General features: G+C 38.1%; 2 pseudogenes; one reads left to right on the plus strand and one right to left on the minus strand.

Moving 5' to 3' along the window:
• Positions 1–5,202: 5,202 nt before the first annotated feature.
• LOC147485928 (cyclic pyranopterin monophosphate synthase pseudogene) lies at positions 5,203–9,379 on the minus strand (annotated as a pseudogene).
• A 253-nt stretch (positions 9,380–9,632) lies between these two features.
• Positions 9,633–15,088, plus strand: LOC147485929 (putative choline kinase 2; annotated as a pseudogene).
• Positions 15,089–15,328: the final 240 nt, after the last annotated feature.

Below are 15,328 nucleotides of genomic sequence, written 5' to 3' on the forward strand. Positions count from 1 at the left end.
GAATGTCTTTGACACCATATAATGCATATTCAAAAAGAAAATCATTACAATACTGGTTCCAAGTGAGGGTTTGGCCGAACGAATTCTTAAAGTTTTCCACGTACAAGTCGTACGTTGACTGATCCAAGTTCTTGCCACACAATTGAAGGTAACCAATAATCGGATACCCAGTTTCCTCAACAATGGGTCGACTTGGAGGTTCCCATACAGTTCCCCATGCAGGTGGGGGCATGTCCACACTATGGTCCGAGAATGGCTGAACATCTTCCATACTTTGGTCCCTTTCATTCCATCCTCCATAAGAATGATGAGGAGGTACATATTGTTCTGAAGGTAGCACAAATGTAGCTAGATTCAGTAGAATACTTACGAGATGGAGCATTCCAATCTCCATAAGACTGAGGGGACGCATATTGTTTCGAAAGAGTAGCATAGGTGGAAGCAATAGAGTATGCTTGAGGATCATTCCAATTTCCATAATATTTAGAGCATGGATATTCTTCTAGAGGATTCGCATATGAAGAGTCTATAGAATATTCAACCATATTTGAACCAATAGAAAAATATCCATAAGGCTGATCGTAAGAAAACAATCCTCCAAATTGGCCCGCCAACGAGTCCACAGACATCTCGACCCCAGTAGACGACCCTTGCCCATAAAAATAATTGCTGGAGTCCGTGCTCTGTGTAGGATCTGCTCTCCTTTGTCGACCTTTTCTTTGACGAGATTCTCGTTGGGCGGAAGCACCATGGTTAGAGTTTTGAGTTGTATGGTCAAACCCATCCTCTTCAATTATACTCCTCTATTATCACGACACTGTGAGGAACCACCAGTCGCTTGTTGAGACCCAACAAAAGTGCATCCACCCCTACCACTTGGTTGGCGCTGTGAGGACCCACCCCTTGATTATTGTGAGGATCCACCCCTTGACTGCTGCATTGAGGACCCACCCCTTGACTACTGTATTGAGGACCTACCCCTTGATTGCTGTGACCTTGGTGTTGTCACCCGTTATGACCCAACACCACCACCAATGGAAACTCTACGTTGTTGTGACTAAACCCCATCATTACCATCAAAACCTGGAGGAGCACCACCACCTACTCGACTCGGACCACTGCCATCTCCACGACGACCACCACCTCCTCGACTTGGACCACTGACACGAACCTGAGCATGATCATCATCAAAACCAGGAGGACCACCACCACCTACTCGACTTGGACCACTACCATCTCCACAACCACCACCCCCTCCTCGACTTGGACTACTAGCATGAACCTGAGCATGATCATCATCAAAACCAGGAGGACCACCACCACCTACTCGACTCGGGCCATTACCATCTCCACGACCACCACCACCTCCTCGACTAAGACCACTGGCACGAACTTGAGCATGATCATCATCATCACTATCGTTATCGTCATCAACAACATTGTAAGCATTATTGTGCTCCCTATCACTAGGCATTCTCCATGCATTAGGATCATAATATGTTTCACCCTCAAGTTGAGTGTCATTAGGAGATTAAGCTGCTTCAAAGTTATCCTCAGGATTGGGATTTAGAACAGGTTCCCAATTTCCATCTATTGGCACACCAGATTGCTATGCAATGTATGAATTAGGACGACCGCTTTCATCTAATAATGCCTCAGGGGTTATCTCTTTGTCATCGATCCAATAAAAAATAGGACAGTCTGAGTCATTATTGACTGGGTACAATGATGTGAGGTCCAAGATCTTCTTCTCTTCTTCGAATTGGTTCTTTAGTTGGACATGCTTGCTTTTCAGTCGAAGGTTGTAGTGGACAAAGACTCGATCCTCTAGTGACTCGGTTCTCGAGTTACAACGTTTCGCCAAGTGTATGAATCCAAACGTGCTCCAATTCCTCTCACATCCAGATGATGAGGTAGTTTGTGAGAGGATCCGTATAGCTAACGTTTTCAAGTGGTTGACATAACCGTCTTCAACATTCATCCACCAATCAGCTGCGTCAATGACAAATAATGTAGACCATATTATATAATTTTGTATGGACTAAAACTAAAATAGGTCGGTTACAAGTTAAGTAGTAGGTTAACAATGAAACTAACTTTGGCATGACTTTGGTTCTTCCATATACAATAATTGGCGCAGAGAATACCCCAGAAGCCTCTCAATAAGCTTTACATTCATTTAAGCAAGCCAATTGATCTGATAGGTCTAGAATCAATTGGTTAATGACTATCTGCATTGCTGAGACGAACTCCCCATTGTATGCAACATTTTCACTATCAGGGCCATAAATTACGGCAGGATTAAGGTAGTATGCTACAAGCATATTAGTTTACAACAATTATGGTACAATTAAATAAACCTCGAGTTAACAAAAATATTACCAGCTTTGTGTAATGGGTGCCCCAATTGGTTGTTCCACCTCCTCTTAATGATTCCAACAATCCATTCAGGCGAGCGAATCTTCCTCCGAACTTGCTCAATTGTTATTTCTACCCATCTGTGTAAAAATGACATGGTCGGTTTATCATCCCTATCCACCTTCCGCAGTAAAACCACAATGGGTTCTAATACAGCTACAATCCCCTTCACATTCTGTCAAAATTCTCAGTCGTTTATAATATCCTTGACCATCATCATCTGGACCGTAGGATTATCATTCTTGATTTCAAGATATCCTTCGGAAGTAAACATTGACCAGAGCTTGTTCTTTTTCTTTAGCAAACTTTTCAATGCCATGTAATTACTGGCAAATCTAGTTGAACCAGCTTGGACTAAGTCTCCATCACACACTTCCCTCATAAGGGAAACAACTCGAGAGTGATTATAAATGAAAGACGTGATATCCTTCGCCTTATCAAGGATTGCTTTCATCGATGGGGATCGAGAAAATTCTTTCAAGATAAGGTTTATAGAATGAGCCACGCATGGGGTCCAGAAAAGGTTATACTCGGTTGTACATGAAGTAGTTTAGTAGACAGTTCATACAAAAAACCTATTTGCAAAAGGAATCTAAAATGGGAAAATAAAACTTATTTGTAAGCATACCATTTTCTCTTGCAAGCATCTCTCCAGCTTTCTTAAAATTCGCCCCGTTGTCCGTTACAATCTAAACAACATTCTCCTTGCCAACCTTGTCAACAACACGTCTCATGTGTTTCAGTAAGTGGCGGTGATCTTTCTTGTGTTTTGATAGATCAACGAACAAATCAAAAGTCATGAGACCATCACAATACACCATGAAGTTCATCAAACACTATCGCGTTGGACCAGTCCAGGAATCACACATAACAGTGACACCATATGTAGACCATTTTATTTTCATATGGTCAATATACAATTTGCACTCTGCCTTAAGCTTCTGTAACTTTGAAATTTAGTAGTTGATACACTGAAGGAGGGGTCACTCCAAGACCGGCGTGACATGCCTCATTGAACATCGGCTTGTAATCCGGGTTGGTGGCCACTACATTTGGAGACGAGTTTCCTCAAAGTACAAATCTAGCCACAGCTGTTCTAAACACCCCAGCTTTTGACTTACCGGCTGGCGTCATCTGGTGGACAGATGGTTGATTAACATTAGGACTTCTCGATGAATCAACATCAATAAGCTAGGGATGCCTAGTGCTCTTCGAACGGGAGAAGAAAGACATAACACCTTTGCCTTTGCGAGAGCTTGTGCTTGGAACATTGGTGTTCTCTCTGGTTGGAGCCCTCTTATCCCACGAGCCCGTCTCGCAGAACCTCTGGTACTCATCTCTAGATTGTTGCAGAGCTATCTCGAACTCGTTGTCATCCTCGTCTGAGTCTTCTCCAGGAGGGTGTGCATGCATGGCAGCTCTATAATGTTCTTGAGCTATGTTTTTTACATTTATTTTCTCAATTCCATAATCAATTATTTGTCAGAACATGTCTCGAATTTCCTTTCCACACTTCAAGCATTTCTCAATTATTTTTGTTCCACACATGTCTCTAAATGTGTACTTTTATTGATATTCCAATATTGCCTTAACTGTGTTGGGCGCTTTTCCTACATCTAATTCTAATATTCATGCCTCAACCAATGCTAATCATATCTTCCTTGTACTTAGAAATAACGGTATAAATCATTTAGATAATTTTACCATTGCATTATATTTTTAACACTAACTTGCTTGTTTATTATATTTTTAGCACTAACTTGCTTGTTTATAAAACAAAAGAGCTAAAAATATTTTGACAAAGTTTCCTTTGTTTATTCAACTTTTTGGCCACCTGTATTATGCCTAAAATACTCATATATATATATATATATATATATATATATATATATATATATATATATATATATATATATATATATAAATATAAAAAAAAAAAAAAACAGAAAGACATAAATTCTATAACTATCAGTTTATCCATAGAATCTGAATATCAAATTAAATTACATTAGTCATTCAAATTAATTTAAAGTCATGCGCAAATAAAATATAAAAAACATATAACCTGCACACTTAATAAATAAACCAAGAATAAATCCCAACACTACCTAATATACAAACCAAATGACTTTACCATATAGTTCAACAATACCATCACTATATTTCTTGAAATAAGTAACATGAATACTTCTAATCTCATATTTTTAGTGTAAATTTTTCCAGTGTTAAAAATCCCAAAACAATATCGACTTTGGCCAAAAAAAAAAAAGGGTAAGCAATGGTAAATTTCTATATTATACACTTCTCATATGCTCCTACTTCTCAAGCCTTGGAAAACCAGAAAACTTCTTACTAACCCCAAAAATGTTTCTAATGCATTAGCCAATTCTAAGTAAATTGCAATTAAGATTCCAAGCGCATCAATAGAACTTCATCATATACAAATACCCACAATTTCAGTTGTTGCAAAAAACAACAATTAACAAATAAAACTAGTATACGAAATGGGTAGAAGTTTTACCTCAAGAGAATCGAAACCAACTCCACTACTACAAATCAAACTCCACTACTGCACCAACAATGAATAGGTTATTTGAATTATTCTTACTAATAAATGCTTGACTTTCTTACTCAAAATACTAGAAAAATTGATATTTGCTCGAAAAAAAAAAACACGACATACCTAGTGCGCAACAATTACCCACCACACTCCTAATAAGTTAGTAACTCATCTGCATAAATCAGTAATGTTGAAATACAAGTCATAAAGCCTTCTACTACATATTACTTTATCCTGGACCATTCACCACCCTTACCCCCGGTCTTGTGCTCAAGGCATACATCCATTATTCTTATATCCTTTGAAGCAGTTTTGCACATGTCATACCGCGATAAGACCAAAGAATGGTGACAGGCCGTCATTGCTTCCATTTCGACCACCGTCTTACCAGTGGTTGCAGCCTCCCTTTCTATCTCCACACTGAAATCCTTTTCATTCAATGTCAGATCGACACGGACGTGAGACAGACTAATATTATGACAAAGCGGGATGAGGCTGCTAATCTGCTTTGCTCCACTAATTCCCGCAATTCTCGCTACACTAAGGACATCTCCTTTGGCTATCTGGTTGGCAGATACCAAATCAAAACCTTCTTTCCTAGAATTACCTTGCTACTTGCAATGGCAACTCTCTTGCTAGACTCCTTAGAAGAGATATCAACCATCTGAGCTTCCCCACTGCTGCTAATGTGGGTGAGGCCTTGTACATTTTCGCCTGCTTGGGGAGGGATAAAATGAGGTTCTTGAACTACCGATATGTCGTTCGTAGGGCTAAGATTGCTATTGGAAGGAGGTTCACCAAAGACAGACTCCATTTCCTGAAAACCAGATAGTTGGTGAAGTATAACAATCTATACGTGGTAACCAAGTTGGAATTAGATGGTAATCCCCGGTTCATATTTTAAGAACAAACTTTTATGCCCAACTATTTTGGTGCGAAGTGTACTCCTAAGCATCTCAGCATACATGAATTGCCGACGGATCCGCTAGTCTATATATATTATCGTCGCAAGTCACAGAGATTACTACCATGTCTTGCAAAACCAGAAACTGGACTACTATGGTGGCTAGTGGCATAGGAGAAGATTTGGTATTAAGCACTTAGGGATAAAATCTGAGGAATATTCAAGAAATCGGCGAAATGGTAGAAGATATATAAAACATGTTGAAAGTTGAAATATATATAAAATAGATAATGCCTAAGTGCATACATACTCCATATCCAGTAACATCACCAAAATGGACAATAAAACAGTTAACAAAAATGCATACATTCACTATAACAATAATTATTTATGCTTCTATTCGATTAATTAAGCAATACCCACTTCAAATAATTCGATAATTTCATCTAAACCATGAAGAGTACTACAACTGTGGAAGCAACCTGGGCAGTTAAATTGCTACTCGGTGGAGGTGCGAGTAGCGAGTAGGTCTACTCGGCCGGGGATTAATCGGGATTACTCGGGCGATTTTTTAAACTGCTACTCGGTGGAGGAGCGAGTAACGAGTAGGTCTACTCGGTCGGGGATTAATCGGGATTAATCGGGTGATTTTTTAAAACACTATATTTCTTTACAAATACATGTTACATATAAATTAACATTGAAATACCAATATGGTAACTGGTAATTGACCACTAGAATTTATATAAAATTTTGTGAACTTGTGCAGCCAATATGGGATGAAGCAGAAGAAGGGTCAAATGAATTCTATAGTAGCAGTAGGCTTAGAAACAAAGAAACGGAGCATAGACTACTAGTCTGCTACAACTATCAGAGTATTAGTTAGATATTTGTAAATTGTAGGCTTGTAACTCTCATTTTTAATGTGTAATTTTGGATCAAACTCTGATTTGTGGGAGGGGAGCTTTTCACATCTCAATAGTTCTAATTGGTTGAAGGTATTTTAAAGTAGGGGGAGTAGAAGAGTTTGAGTGAAATTAGAGCACTTCCAAGAAATCTTGTCAATAAACTATCAGATACAGTTCACCTTATATGTCATTGCTTTTAAGTTTGCTTAGAGAACGTGTTAACATAAGGGAAAATGACTAAGCTTTAACTAACTAAAGATAGAATTGACTTTCGCTCACAAACCATCACATTTTGGTTTCCTGACCGTCTAACTTTTTCTCCAGAATTCGCCATAACCTGCAGCATGCCTATAACTAGCTTATAAATGAACAGAAGGAAATCTACCCTAGACACCCACATTATATATACACAATGGAGCCTGACAACCATTTAGCAGCTTTGACAACCAAATCCAATGAAGCAGAATATAACAAAAGTGTACGCCATAAAACAAATTAGCAGAATATATGCCAATATCAGTTACAAAAATGCTTAAAAGCACTTGAGCAATTCTCCGTAGTACTAACAGAGTAGTAGACTAAATTACTAATAGAGTAATAGTTCAAACTTCAAACAAAGAGAACATGTTAACAACAAAAACTCAAAATGCCAACAAGATACATATCTACATGTTGGTCATGGTTCAAAAGTTGGAATGTTCAATTTACTAATCTATTAATAAAATAAACTTTTAAATGAGTGCTAAAACAAATAACAGTATTTAGAGTTGGAAAGTTAGACACGAAGCAAATAATCATGGATGTGAGGGGACAAGAAAGCTTACCTTATTGAACTCTGCAATTGAATTTTCAAAAGTGTTAAAATATCTAATCAAGGGATGAAACGTCCACAAAGACTTCTTCGAGAAACCTTTGAGAGCATTATTCCCTCTTCGATGATATCAAATCGTTTTGATCCTTTCAATCGTCAGTTGGAACTAGATAGCATAGTCACTTGAAAAAATAAATATGAGACTAAACTAGAAGGACATAAACAAGTGAATGGAACTCATTGGATAAAAGGAGACTCTTTGAGTTTGAGAGGTGTGCGAGAGACCGAGAGTGGAGAAGAATGAGCTTTTATAGCCATCAAAATTTCGCGTGGGAGAGGGTAGAGTAGCTTGCGTGGGAGAAGGTAGGAGTAGCCTTTTTTTATTTTGTTCGTCGATTTGCAATAATTCTCCACTTTCTTTCCAATTGAATCGCCACCAGCACCAATTATCTCTGACAATATCGTGATTAAAACATATCGTCGAAATATCGTCGATACTTGTACTAGTATTTATCCAAATTAGTATCGCGATATTTATATACCCATCTATGAAATCTCGATATTTATCGCGATATACATATTTTGTACTATGGATCCATCCACATTCACTAAGGCCCTGTTTGGCAACATGAATTGGCCAACCTGTAGAAGGAATAATGCCCTGTATACTAGGTTTTATTGTTTGGTTCAGTTCATTTTATGAATTGGGGCCACAACTAATGAGTAGGGTATAAACCAGGTAGATTGTGAAACCAGCAAAAACGTGTATAGTGGATCTTTGGGTTTAGGTGAGATACCATAATACACGAGAGAAATATAGGAGAAAGAAAACATCATTTTATTATTCATTTGAGTTATACACTCAAAATATCGAACCTTCTTCTTCACCCACTCATTTTTTTCTCTCACAAATTCTTCCATTCACCTTTCCAAATTAAAATTAGAGATCAGAAATAGGAGCAAGCAACAAAAAAAACATAAACGGTCTATGATTTCTTCTTCTTCACCATCTCCATTCTGATCGATCGACCACCGTTTTGAATATTCCATGAAATTATGTTGAATTGAAGTTTGGTCTTTCTTTTTGAAGTTACTGATACGGGTTTTCTTTGGTCGATTTGTGTGTGTGTGTGTATTTTTTTTTTTTTTTGGAATTTTTATTCTATTGGGAGAGTTAAAAAAAAACAATGAAAAACAGTACTAGACAATTCCTCTAAAGAAAAAAGGACCAAACAGTTTCTAAAGTAATTACTTTTGGAGTATCCACCCTATACCCTAAACATGGTCGAATAATACCGAATTTCACGTGGCCAAACAGATCCTCAATAATGTTCTAACTCAGAATATTCAACACCTGGCCATGGCAAACAGATCCTCAATAATGTTCTAACTCAGAATATTCAACACCTGGCCATGGCTCCATCCACCAATTATACTGCTACTGTATCGAATAAAAAACGTGAGATGGTTTATGCTAAACTAGATAAGGGTGAATTCCTATAAAAAACAAGATAAGGGTGAACTACTGAAATCATTTATTTTGAAATCCATAGGTACATATTATATCGGAAAATTAACATCGGACCTTTGTTTACTCCTGTCCCGACTATTCCCACGTATCCGTTCAAAGCACGTATCTGCTTTCAGTGACACAAGGTTCCACGTGTTTATAAAAAGCAGAAGAACCCAAAAACTTTTTCGGAAGACAACGTGCCTTACGTTTTCTACTTGTTCCATTTATCAGATCACATAACACTAAACTGTCATTACCGTTCCATTGCCGTCAGAAGTTTCCCATTTTTGGTAATGCATATCAATCGAAAGCCCCAATATGTTTTGGTCATTAGTGCTGGTTGTGCTGTTACGCTAAATACTTTCGCCCAAGATTTCTTTATGCCGTATTCCTTCATTATAAGCACATCTGTGGTGTAGGATCCGGGGTATGGGAGATCAGTGGCGGAATGAACCCGAAGTCACATACGATGTGGAGGTGCGGTGTATAGGATCGTATTGCAGACTCGTAAATACGACATGGAAACCCTATACATGGGGAAAATAAGACTGCAGGATGGAGTGCCAGGTGGACGGCTAGAAGGAAAGGGGAGTGTGGTATAAAGAGGAAAGAGAAGGAGGAGGCTTTTTCATAATCAAGATAGGGCTAGACCTAGTGAGAGGAGAAAAAAGAGTGTAGTAGTAAGTGAGATACAACATTTGGCGTCGTTTATGGGGAGAGAGAGATCAGAGCAACATAAAGATGGCAACAGTAGTGAAGAGAGGGGTAGGTAGACCGAGAAAGGTGGCAATGTAGGAGCCTGAGGCATAGATAGTAAGCGATGAAAGGGGAGCTCAAGCAGAGGAGACAGCCACAGGTTCAGCGTCAGAAGAGACTTGACTTATGCAAGAAGAGATCGTGAGATTGAGAGAGGAGAATGACACACTCAGAAAACAAAGAGAAGCAACGGAGGAGGAAGCGAGAGCGGAAGCAAGTGAGGAGTCTGATAATTAAGAAGAGGGCCCAGACCTCATTGAGAACCCGGTGACCAGCCTTACGGTGGAGCAAGTTCAGGAGATGATAAACAATGACCGGGAGGCGAACCTTCAACAGGCGAAAGACTAAGTGGGAGCGGCTAGCCAGGTGGTGGTTGGTCTGAACCGTAACCCGTTGGTGGATACTATATGGGCTTCAGAGGTGCCGAAGTGGTTCAATCAACCAAAGTTTGAAAGGTATGACGACAAAAGAGACCCTGCAGATCACATTCATCATTTTCGATAATAGATGCCTCTATGGCAAGAAGTTCGGTATGATGGGCTGCGGTGCATAATGTTCCCAGCTAGCCTTAAAGGGGGTGTCATACTAGTACTACCGATTGCCGTCGAGGAGCATAAATAGTTTTTAGGAGTTGGAGTAGGCGTTTATAGACCATTTCATACATCAGAAAAGGTGAGTGGTGGATATCGCGACTTTGTTCAACGTTAGGCAAAGATCTGCAGAACCAGTAAGGGATTATCTCTGCCGATTCAAAGCTGAGACGTTGAAGGTAGAGAACATGGATGATAGGACAGCGGTAATAGCATTTGAAAGAGGTCTGCGACCAGGAACGGGAGTGCATCATTTCGTGGCTAATGAGATCGCGACCTTGCACGAGTTGTATCCACAGGTAGAGAAATACATAAGGTATGAGGACACTATGCAGAAGGATTCCAGAAGGTCAGGAAAGGCAATATTGTCTTTAGAAAAAGGCAGGGATCACTGAAAGACGAATACGTCAGATAGAGGAAATGGTGGGTACCACGGATATTCATCATAGACAGAAAGAAGTAGAGAGAGAGTTCGAAGGGAGAATAGGGAGAGAAAGCTATACCGCGAATCGGAACAGACGCCATTGAATAGGTCACTAAGTGAGATCTTGCCATTGATAAACAATTTTCAGGGATATGAAAGACCGCGAAGCACACCGATAGAGATGTCGAGCAAGCCGTATTGTGCATATAACCAGGTCCGAAATCACGAGACTAATGATTGCTATGCGTTGAAATGGTTTATTTAGAGGTTGGTAGAGAAGGGAATGATGAGAGAGTTTATAGCGGGTGCATCGAATGAGGAGTAGGTACCGGCTCAGGATAGGATATTGGGAACCATCAATGTTATTTTTAGTGAAGAGGTTCTGAGTCATAATGCCCATAGAGAGAAGATATAAGGAGAATCGCAAGTATCCAGCATATCAATGAAGGAATGGGAGTTTCGCGACCCAAGTCATGGTCGGCGGAGGGAGGGGATCGGATTGTATTCACAAGCGCGGATATCAAAGCTGTCGATTCCCCCCGTGAAGACGCATTGATCATTACTGTGGTGATGGACAATTACATGGTCAAGAGGGTATTAATTGCTATGCGTTGAAATGGTTGATTCAGAGGTTGGTAGAGAAGGGAATGATGAGAGAGTTTATAGCGGGTGCATCGAATGAGGAGAAAGTACCGGCTCAGGGTAGGATATTTGGAACCATCAATGTTAATTTTAGTGAAGAAGTTCTGAGTCATAATGCCCATAGAGAGAAGATAAGGAGAATCATGAGTATCCAGCAAATTAATGAAGGAATGGGAGTTCCACGACCCAAGTCATGGTCGGCGGAGGGAGGGGATCGGATTGTATTCAGAGAGGTGGAGTTCACAGACTGGTTGTCTAACGTCGTCGCGGTACCAAAGAAAAATGGCAAGGTCCGTATGTGTGTCGATTTATAGACGTCAACCTAGAGTGTCCTAAAGACAGCTACCCCATGCCGCGAGTTGATGAGTTAGTGGATAGAACGGCGGGATTCAAAATATTTTTGTTTATGGATGCCTCTATGGGATACAATCAGTGATAGGGTTATATACTAAAAACATTACTTTTGTATTAACTCTAATTCTTTATATTTTGAATGAGAATCATATGGGAAAATGTTATGCATATTATATATGTTATTAGTTATATGCATGTGTCTAATACTTTATGTTGTAGATGATTTGTGTCACTTATTTTTTTTTGTCTCGTGTCACTTACTATAAAAAAGTGACACAGAGTTTTGATGTGTCACTTTTTTATGGAATGAGAGCTGATGTGTTGCTTCTAGGAAAAGTGACACAAGTAATTTTATTTTTTGTGTCTCATTATTTGAACGTGACACTAGTGATTTGACTTGTTGTGTCACTTCTGGGTGTAAAAAAATCGAAAACAAAATTAATAAATTATCGAAATAAATAAGTGACACTAGCAATTGCTTATGCCACGAAATTGAAAGTTGTGATTTGGGCAAAAAAGAATTAACTTACTAAACCTAAAAGGAAAAGAAAAGAACACTTAGGATTTCAAAAAAAAAAAAAAAAAAATAAAAACGCCAAGAGACCTCACCGTTATTCCGCCGTGAGATTATGACATTTGAAAGCATGTCAAAGCATGGGCAGGGGGCCTCGCTTTTTGGGACGATTCCCAACCGCCCATGTTGAGGAATTCATACATGCTCGGGTAATATGCTATTTTGATTTCTAATTTTAAGTCGTTTTCAGGAGGAAATTGTAGAATGTTTATAGCCATTCTTAAATTGACATCATTACGGTTATGTGTTCTATTGGAATTTCAGACATTATCGACCATCGACTTGCGTGGCCGCAGAAATATCTGCTTTGATAGCAACCAAACTTAGGGAGTTCCGTGATCTTCACATGCCCAAATCAAAAATGTAATGCTTTGGAACAGTTGAGGTACACATTTGTTCCCCTGAAGCTTAAGCTCCTGTCAGTATTAAATTTTTGAAGTTGAATGATCTGTTTCTTGTTTCCTCCAGAAATTGGTTGTGCGCATCTAAGCGGTTATGTTCCCTCGACCAGGGCCGGTTCTACCCTATAGCAAAATAAGCAGCCGCTTAGGGCCCGCAGCCTATTTACAATCCTAAGTCTATTATTATTTTATTTATTGTGAAAAAAAAGGTCACTATTTGTTTTTCATTTATTTTAATCGGTTAGATAAACGATTTTACATTGGAAAATTGGAAATTAGAAAGTCGCATTAAACCCCTTCGTTTCTTAGCATTTTCGCCTTCTCTAATAAATAAATAGGCACCCATCCATAACTAATTAATTAAACTTCTTCAACACCCTATGACAATTTATTAAATTGAAACCAACACTTCAATATTATTTATATCATTCTTTTGCCTTATTTGATTTTTCTATATTGTTTAATTTAGTGTAGAATCTCTTTCTTTCTCTTGTGTAATTTTTTGTTAAATAAATATATTGAAATTTCAAGCTTGTGACATTGTTGTTTGACCATGATCTACTACGATGTTATAGGTGTAGGATATTTTTTTATTCTTCCACTCTTCCTCATGTATTTATGGTGTTTTATCTTAGATCCCTCTGTATGTGAGGATCTCCCTCACAACACTCCTATATTTCTACTTCACTTTGTATTTCTGTTTTTTTTATCAATAAAATTCAATTAAAAAAAAATTGTGGAGAGACTATTCAAGAAAGAATAAAGAAAATGTTATGATCAATTTTGACAATAATTATTATCTTCTAAATTTTTTGTTATAAAAAAAAAATGTTTGTGGGGGGAGACTATTCAAGAAAAAAAAAAAGTTAGGATCACTTTTTACAATAATTGTTATCTTCTAAATTTTTTGTTATAAAAAAAAATGTTTGTGGGGGAGACTATTCAAGAAAGAAAAAAGAAAATGTTAGGATCAATTTTTACAATAATTGTTATCTTCTAAATTTTTTGTTATAAAAAAAAAATGTTTGTGGGGGCGACTATTCAAGAAAGAAAAAAGAAAATATTTGGATCAATTTTTACAATAATTGTTATCTTCTAAATTTTTTGTTAAATAAACTAAGCGTTTGCATTCATATGAAATAACGTAAACAAATCATATCGATCTATAAGATGTAACAATTTTATTGGGACTTTGCTTAGGGCCCCTGATTGCCTTGAGCCGCCCCTGCCCTCGACGAAGTGAAAGCATTTAAGTTGGATGCCATAGAGATGGAAATTTCTAGATTGGAAAAGGAGTTATCAGGGGAAAACCAAAGTATAGGATTTTGTCATAACGACTTGCAATATGGGAATATCATGATGGAATGAAGAGACCCGTGAGTAGTAACTATCATTGTAAGTTCATATACTCAAATTGTTAATTGTGCACCTGGAACCACGTTATCTCACAAATCAACATTGTTCAACCATGGTTTTTCTTATGATGGTTTTGTGAGAGTAAGAAATTTTTTATATTTGTTATATAGTTTTGTATTAAAAAGGAGCTGTAAGAGAATAATCAAGGTCGCTTTACCATGAGCATGTCTGTTGGACATGAGAAAGTTCAAATGTTCCTATTGGACTCTGTAGAGTCTCTTATCTCTAGAACTCTATAAATATATAAACTGCTAGATATTCCACATGCCATAAACCTAGATATATTGTAGAAAGCTTCCACAACATATCTATAAAGAAACTCTCGGTAGAAAACATCTAAGGAACAATGTAGTTCTTGGGTCAAATTATGGGCCTATATCTAGGGAATTTATGGTTAAACCATTGGGCTGTAACATATCCCTCCTACGGTTTTACTCTGTTTTGCAGTTACAAAGGGAAGATAAATCAATTTAAAGTTCAATATGTTATTGATTCTTTATTCTTTAAAGGACTACGAGTATTTGTGTTACAATCCCATAGCGTTTGATCTTGCAAATCACTTACGTGAAATGGCGGCAGATTATCATTACAAAACACCTCATGTTCTTGATTATGATAAATACCGTGTTAGTTGAGAAAAATCTGTTATTTAGATGCTTCCTTTCTAAAATGCTAAAGCTATATTATGCATGCATGCACCATAAAACGTTCCACTCCAACCATAACTAATTACTTCCAGTCGTTATGGGTTGCTTATGCAACAGGTTTAGAGGGTCGTGAAATATTTGTGCGTGCATATCTGAATTCTTCAGGTTAATCGACTATGTTCTGCTATTGCATGTCGCTACCAGATATACAAGTAAGCCCTGAAATTTGTCGGATGTTTCGACCCCCACCTACGTGGCAAACGTTTATTAGTAGGGGTCTCTACTTTATTAGTTTAATCGACAGGGCTAAAGCCCAATTTGCAATACCATGAATCGATGTACAGGCCCATTAACTCATGTGTCTGAGGCTGAACCTTAGCCACATGGCTTGCCACTAATGTACGTTAATT

Source organism: Coptis chinensis, chromosome 7, assembly GCF_015680905.1.
Source record: "Coptis chinensis isolate HL-2020 chromosome 7, ASM1568090v1, whole genome shotgun sequence".
Lineage (NCBI taxonomy): Eukaryota > Viridiplantae > Streptophyta > Magnoliopsida > Ranunculales > Ranunculaceae > Coptis > Coptis chinensis.